We start from the raw sequence: 9,198 nt of genomic DNA, 5'->3' as shown, positions 1-9,198 counted from the left end.
TACTGGGAGGAGAATTTATCTCCAGATTTATGCTATTGTAAGCCCATAGGGCATGTTTTGAAGTCTATTTTCTCTATACTAAATGTATTAGCATATTTACACAGTTAATTAAATTTTTCCTTTCCTGTTGTGTCCATTCTATGCTTGGGTTGTGTCCCCATCATTTTGTGGTGTAAAAAGATAATCTAAAGATGGACCCATCTAAGATAGAAGCCATACTTAGTTGGCCAACTCATAAGTTAGTAAGGAATAATAGAATATTGCATAGAATATCCTCCTTTTATAGGAAATTTATAAGGATTTTTAGTCACATTGTGCTCATATCCCCAATACTATAAAAGGTGGGATAAAGTGTCAATTTTCTTGGGTTGATAGAGCTGATGATAGTTTTGAGTGTTTGAATTTTTTTTTTGTAGAATTTTTTTCTTTGAGGTTTCCTAATTTCAATCAAGTCATAATAGTGGAGTGTGATGTTAATAATATGGCTATAGGAGTAGTATTGTGTCAAGAAGTGCATCTTGTGGCATTCTTTTTAGAGAAGATTAATGAGACTAAGAAGAGGTATTCTATCTATCACTTAGAGTTGTATGTTATGGTTCAAGCCTTAAATAAATGGAGACACTATTTAATACCCAAAGAGTTTATAGTCTACATTGATAACCATGTACTCACTTCTTGAATAAACAAGAGAAGTTGAACCAAAGACACCTAAAGTGGGTTGACCAATTATAGGCTTACACTTCTATAATCAAGCACAAGAAGGGAACTACTAATAAGGTGATAGATGCCTTAAGAAAGAGAGTAATTCCCATAAAGAATATGCAATTAAAAAGTAAAATATTGGTTAACTTGAAAGAATTGTATGAGGATGATAATAATTTTATAGAGGTATACAATTTTTTCTCTCAATTTAATAATGTAAACCATTCTAATTATTCTAACAATATTTTACATGATGGGTTATTATTTAAAGGAAACCTACTTTGTACACCTTACTACTTAGGGATCTATGAGGGAAAACATAATCAAGGATAAACATCAAGGAAATCTTGGTGGACACTTTAGTCTTGGTAAGACTTTTGAACAAGTAGTAAAATTGTATTATCCACCTGTTGGAGTTCTTTTTGGGTAAGGAACATATTAGGTGGGTTTAAACCTAATAATAGGAAGCATGAGATAGGGACAAGCCGAAGGATGAGCTAAATCCTATATTTAGCAAGGCTAAATCTTAGTTTCTGGCCAACATTAATAAAGTCATTTGGACTCACTTCACTTTAGGCTCTATAGGGCCAAGACACGCAAACCATAGGGATTGATCTTATTAACTTGATACCCTTCTCTTCAAGATTATCCCCTATAATAGAAATGGTCAATATTCTTCTATGAATTTCTTATAATCTTCCAAATTACAATAGCTAATTATAACCAAAGAGAAAGTAGATGCAGATAAGTAACAATCAACACTTTTAGTTCTTCAATACATAAAATGGTAAATTGAATTGTTTTTTTGTAATGTATTTTCTATAATTAGGTGAATCATCAATTTTTTCTTGAACTTCAATTGACCAATATTTTATCCATTGATATATAGAGTCAAAACCAACAAACTTGGACCTATTTAATCAACTTGTGATTCAATTTGTCAATAGTGAGCTTTAAATTTCATTCTTACCATATCCTTCTTATAAACCCTAAACCCTATCAATTAAAAAGAGCAATCATCCAATTCTTTGAATCGACAACAATCAATAAGAGGTATATAATTTATGTGAATTGCACTAAACTAAATGAAATTGTTTCATTTCAATCTCAAGATTATAGATATATAAGAAAGGAGACAAAACTCAAAGACACAGATATATAGAGAATTTCCTTATGTTAGAAACAATAGTCCACCAAGATAACTGGTGGGGGGGGGGGGTGTGAATCAGTTATCTAATAATTAAAAAACTTATATTTATTAAACAATCTAGTTCATTCAACCAAACGAAACAAAAATCATACAAAGATGCACATAGACAATTACACAATATATGTTGACTAGGGAAACCATTGATTAGAGGGAAAACCTCAGTGGAAATGATGCCCACAAAATGATGTACTAATATAAATATTCATTGTTAGAGGATAGACCCTATTAGGAGTCTCTTACAACATTTAGTAAAATGAGTTCCTATTAGGAGACTTTGAATCCTTGTTAGGAGAATCCAACCTTGTTAGGAGTTGTGTTATAATGTATGCAAGAAGAGCCCACTGCCCAAACATGCAATTTCAACTACAAGAAGAGATCACTGCTTAAACAAGTAATTTACTGGTATTTTCTTCTTTTCTTTGTCCTATCGACTAAACAAATCATTGTTAGACCTTGTAGACTAGGTCACAAACCTCAAATCCAAATACCAAACCTTAGATCACTTAGTAAAACCTTGGCAATAAAGTTTCCTTCACTTCCACACTGCTCAACTCAACTTCACATTCCACACTCTTTTCTACTTTCCAAACATTCACAATTAATATATTACCATGTCATGATAAAGGAAAATATCCTTCCTTTATATCGAGTCCATAAAACAATTCTTGAGTTAGCTGTTAATCCTTCTCAATTAATTATTATAGGACCACATTAAGAACACATTACACTTAGTGATAACATAAATCTTCTGCCTTGCAACTTGAATAACTTTCTCTACATGCAATATTATGATGAGTGAGCTTAGCCATTCCATTCTCAACATGTCTTCTACATGTCCTCAACCTTGATCCTCAAGATATCAACACTACTAGGAGATATAACAAGTTTACTAGAACATGCCTCTGTAAACTCTATCTTAGAACAAACATTACCAAAACTTACATAACTTCTTCTAGACTTGTCCTTTTTACTTCTGATATTAGCTACATATACTAGATACTTAAAAGTATCTCTCATAACCTTGGGTGGTTTTCATGCTCAACTAGCCAATTGTACCAACTTAATCTTTCCACTATTCTTCTGTTAGATACCATAAAATACATCAAATATGCTATGTTGACATCAATAAAAAATTCAATCATGAATGTAACATATCATCATCAAACCAATCTTCCAATCTTACCAATCTTCCAACAATCTCCCCCTTTGGCATTGATGACAATATAGATGAAAAAACATTTAGTTCCAAGAATACCAACAAAAGACAAATAGTTTTCAAATCCTCTTCATTAATCATACTCCCCCTTTGATGTACCTCAATATTTTCTATACCAAATTGTTATTTCAAATACATGCCACATTCCCTCATACTCATTCCAAACATCTTCTCAACATAATGTCAAAACTTTCTTTCATAGTATAATTTTTTCTGTGCCATACTTCTCCCCTATTTAGCATAAGGTTTTTCATGCTAATCTCTCCCCCATTGATATCAATGTCAAAAGTTTCTGCAACCAACATCTCTACATTAGATTTTGCGGTAACTATCACTTGTTCATCTCGAGTGTTAAAAGACACTATTCAAAACATCATCAACAACATCAATAAGAGTCCTAAGTGACTCTATCCATCATAGATACCACCCCATATAGGAAGCATCAACATCTAGTCCAAACAAACAATGGTACTCTATTACCCTGGATTGATGCACTCTTGCATCTTCTGTTACAGACTTGTTTCTTCTCTCTACAACATCATTTTGTTTAGGAGTTCTTGGAGCCGATAGCTATCTTTTAATTCCATTTTCCTCACAAAACATATTAAACTCATTTGAAGTAAATTCTTCTCCTCTATTTGATCTTAAACATTTAATATTTACAATAGATTCATTCTCAACTATATTCTTGAATATCTTAAACTTGTCAAATGCTTTAGATTTCTCTTTAAGAAATGCAACCCACATCATTCTAAAAAAATCATCAACAAGAATCATAAAATATCTTTCACCATAGAATCCTCTAGTCTTTGTAGGACCATTGAGATATGTGTATAGAATCTCCAACTTTGTTGAGGTGGTAAACTTCTTGCTAGGAAAAGAAGTTTTGTTATGCTTTGCCAAAACAAACTCCTTGCAAATTGTGTTAGTAGGTTTTACAATCTTTGGAAAATCTCTAACAACAAATTTTTTACTAGTCCTCACAATACTATCAAAGTTTATATGACAAAATATCTTATGCCATAACCAACTGTAATCTATCTTTGAAACCAAACATGTCATTTCAGTAGGATTGAACTAAAATACATTACCTCTAGATCTGGTTCCTATTCTAATTACCTTTCCATCTTTATCTCTAATCATGCATGTCTTTTTTGTGAACTACAACTAATAATATTTGTCTACTAGTTGTTCAACACTCAAAAGATTGTGTGTTAAACCATCAACAAATTATACATCCTTGGTATTAGTTTTACCATTGAGAGTAATAGATCCAATACCTTTTAGTTGGCATGTTGCATTGTTTCCAACTCTGACAATTCCTCCATCCTAACTTTTAAAGTCAAAAAACTTGTTCACATCACTAGTCGTATGATGGGAACTACCACTATCAGTTATCCAATTAGATTTCTTCTCAACCTATGATACCAAACCTACCTTCTCTAGAATTTCCTCTTTAATTGTGACAAATCCAATTTCATCATCACTAGCACTTAATGCTCGATCATCAAAATAATTATCTTCATTTGATTACAAAAAATCTCTATCTTTTCTAGGCTTATTACTTCCCTTATACTTTTTCTCCCTTTTAGGACACTTAGATGAATAATGACCATATTCATCACAAGTCCAAGGCTTAAGGATTTTCTTACCTCCTTTCTCTCTTCTTACCAGAAGGGTTATTGCTTCATCAATCTTTTTTTCTTCTTCATATTTATTATTGCTATCTCATCTAGCACTTTTGCTCCTTGATAGGTTAGGTCAAATATTCAAGGCACTGAAAGATACCTATGTTCTAGTCAATTCTCTAGACTATCTGAGTTTATTCTCAACTAGTTCAAGTCTTCCAAGCAATGTCTCCTTTGTGAAATCCTTGGTACAAGATATCAACAACTATATTATTTGAATTGCTAGCTTGAATGGTGGTGTTAGAGTCTTCAGTATCTTCCATATAACCTCATCATCTTCTTTGTTTCCTCCTTGATCTTTATTACCTATAGTAATTTCTGATATCTTGCCTATATATGTTCTTACAGATTCATCTTCCATCATCTTAGCATCTTGAAATGCATAAATCCAGTGTTGTAGCCTCAACTTCTTAGAATATGCATCATCATCAAAATTATTTTCCAAAGCTTTCTAGATCAAATGTGAAGTAGGAAGTGATTTTACCTGATTGTATTCAATTTCAAGAAGTGCAATCAATAGTGCTTCTCTAGCTCTCATGTCACACATGAAAAAATCTCTTTCTTCCTCGGTCCAAATCCTTTTCTTCAATGATTTTCTTCAATGATTTTGTCAAGATCCAATATCTCAAACCCATACACAACAAATGTGTCTTTATCTTTTCCTTCCAGCTATTATAGTTTGTTCCATCAAACTTCAGACTATATTCCCTGAACATGTTTTCCATGGATCTCCCAAAGTTGGTAAACTTTTTCTTCAACGACCTTATGCTCTAATACCAATTTGTTATTTCAAATACATGTCACATTCTCCCATACTCATGCCAAACATCTTCTCAACATATTGTCAAAATTTTCTTTCATAGTATAAGGTTTTCCATGCCACAATACTCCCCTATTTAGCATAAGGTTTTTCATGCTTTGATACCAATTGTTAGAAACAATAATCTACCAAGATAACTAGGGGGTTGTTGTATCAGTTATTCAATAATTAAAACACTTATCTTTATTAAAAAAAATTATCCATTCAATCAAAGTAAACAAAAATCATACAAAGATGCACATAGACAATTACACCAGATATGTTGACTACGGAAACCCTTGATCAGAGGGAAAACCCTAGTGGGAATGATGCCCATAAAATGATGTAATAATATAAACATTCTTTGTTAGAGGATTGACCCTATTAGGAGTCTATTACAACATTTAGTATAATGAGTCCCTATTAGGAGACTTTGAATCCCTGTTAGGAGATTCCACCCTATTAAGAGTTGTGGTATAATGTATGTAAGAAGAGTCCACTGCCCAAACATGCAATTTCAACTACAAGAAGAGCTCATGGTCAAACAAGTAATTTACTAGTATCTTCTTCTTTGCTTTGTCCTTTCCTCTATCCTATCAACTAGAACAATCATTGTTAGACCTTTTAGACTAGGTCATGAACCATAGATCCAAATACCAAACCTTGAATCACTTAGCAAAACCTTGGCAATGAAGTTTCCTTCACTTCTACAATGCTCAGCTCAACTTTGCATTCTGCACTCTCTACTTCTTTTCAAACATTCACAATTCATATATCACCATGTCATAATGAAGGAAAATGTCCTTCCTTGATATCAAGTCCATACAAAAATTCATCAGTCAATTAATTATTATAGGACCACATTAAGAACATGTTACACTTGGTGATAACACAAATCTTCCACCTTGCAACTTGAATAACTCTCTGTACACACAATATTATAATGAGTGAGCTTAGCCATGTCATCCTCAACATGTCTTCTTCATGTCCTCAACCTCAATCCTCAAGCTATCAATTCTGCTAGGAGATATAACAAGTTTACTAGAACATGCCTTTGTAAACTCTATCTTAGAACAAACATTACAGAAACTTACATAACTTCTTCTAGACTTGTCCTTTCTACTTATTATATTAATTGCATATACCAGATACTTAAAAGTATTTCTCATAACCTTGGGTGATTATCATGCTCAACTAACCATCTATACCAACTTAATCTTTCCATTGCTCTTCTATTTGATACCATAGAATACATCAAACATGCTATGTTGACTTTAATGACAAACTCAGTCATGAATGTGACATATCATCATGAAACCAATCTTCCAATCTTTCCAATATTCCAATACCTTCTTGTATTTATTTCCTTTGAAAATACTTACAATACTAACATAGACTGAAAAATAACTCAGAACTTGATCACTGATACTTAGTGTTCACTATATATATTCAAGTATACAAAAACTAATTACATTCATATAGCTACAGAAGAAATGGACAGACTATAAAAAAGACATAAGAATAAAAAAATTCTATAGATAGCCAACCTCAACTCCACATCTTGAAAATCCTTATATAGGATTGCAACATGCTACAAATGGGAGGAGGACATGTTGGTTCCTGATTTAACAGTTTTGAAAATAACCAAGAAACTAGATGAATGCATCTAAGGCTAGCAACTTCCTATGATGAATGCACCTAATTTTAGTCTTGGGCCAACTATAAGGCATAACTCCTTCACTTTAGGCTTTTCAAAAACTAGGCGAGTGAACCTCAGATCTAAATAATATGGTACCAGTGCAAAACATATTCCAGAATCTATTCAAAGTAGATAAAAGCCCTTATTTCTCCTAATAACCTATGCAGTAACAAAGAAGTACAATAGTAAATTACAACTCTATGAAATGCACAAGCTGAGTAAGAGCATCACATTTAGGTTCTTTAACATAAAATGTAAAGATGATTTGAATTTTGTTTTGATTTTATGTGAGTGGGGAAAGTGGATGAAAACCAAGTATAGACAACAAAATAATGGTCCTATAGCTGATCAGTGCCTGATCCATTGGGCAATTCATGAATCTCCCTCATGCATTTTGGATATCTAATACTTATTCACATATTTAGATATATGATCTATCCATTCACCTTGTAAATAGACATCAATGTTCAACTTAAATCTCATTCTTACCTGATATCCTCCTCAATAAAATTACAACCCTGTTGAATCTCTAAAGCATTTACATAATTCCTTGAATTACACGCAACAATGAAGCAACATACAACCTTAAGGGACTGCACTTATGATCTAGGCTCTTTGTTTAAAGACCATAAAACATCATAGCTCAACTAAGAAAGGAGACAAGATTTAAACTAAAACTAAACACTTGTTGTTCCTTGTATTGATTTCCTTGAAACAATACATAAAAATGCATGAAATTAACTCATAAAGAACCTAATAAACCAGACTATACAATGAGAAAATGCTATCATACAAGAGAGAAAATGGTAGGAATGAGAAGTTTATGGGATGGGAAAGGGGTATCACAACCAAAGAAAAAGTTTCATGGTCTGGAACCAACACATCCCAGATATTCCATTCAAAGTTCATCAATTCCAGGGCCAGTTCTACTAAATGCCTTCATTCCAGAGAAACTTTCCAATATTTTCCAACCCCTACCATGAATGAAAGAAAGAAAGATATAGGAGGAAGTGAATTCTTGGATTTGATGCGAGATTGACATGTGTCCATTTGGAATTCAATCTTCTGCAACTGAATAACCTCTCTCATCCTTCCACACATTGATCTGATTTGGTTTCATCATTGCTTTGTAGCTGATATGCAAAATATCCTTTTGCTAAATGATGAAAAACTTTAAGTCACCAAAATATCTTATCTACCTTATGAAATACTAGTGAAATTTTGAGTTTTTATTAGTGAATCTAATTAGAATTTGACCTTAATTGCATTTTCACTACCTTTTAACCACATTCAGATCATTACCTTATTAGAAATCACAACTGAAATTTGATACCTGAATGCAGCTGCAAATTGGGAACCTAATAAAAAACCTCTTATAGCTCAAACATATTGCTTCCTATGCAGAAAATAACACCATAATCAAAAAATTTACTTTCTCTTGATTTCAATGATATATAATACTGCATATTTTGCTTATCAGGAACCTCTAGAAAGCTAGTTTGAAAATGTCCCCCTCTACTAGAAAACTCAAATATGCATCCTTGATATTTTAAATTTCAAAAATTTAAAATGTTCTAATGTTTGAACTTTAGCAAAATGACCTTTTTGAATTTAAAACTCATCGATGCTGAAATTGCTTATCAAAAAATAATTAACAATAATTATTTTTTATTTCTTTTAAATTTTCCCACCCTCTAAATTTAGGTCAAACTAGGTTTGATCGACTACCACATGTCACTTCCTAATTGGTTGACCACTACCACTAAGCACCACTTGTCATGATTTAATTAGCTTGCCCCTTGTACTGCCATGTCATCATCTACCTTGACCCGGTGCCACATGTTGCATTACCACTTACCCACAATCCTTAAATTTCTTGCATCT

The sequence above is a fragment of the Cupressus sempervirens genome, chromosome 7 (genome assembly GCF_028749045.1).
Source record: "Cupressus sempervirens isolate cs-2001-9-10 chromosome 7, ASM2874904v1, whole genome shotgun sequence".
In the NCBI taxonomy this organism is placed as follows: Eukaryota; Viridiplantae; Streptophyta; class Pinopsida; order Cupressales; family Cupressaceae; genus Cupressus; species Cupressus sempervirens.
The sequence above is the reverse complement of the archived record's forward strand: the minus strand, read 5'-3'. Positions refer to the sequence as shown.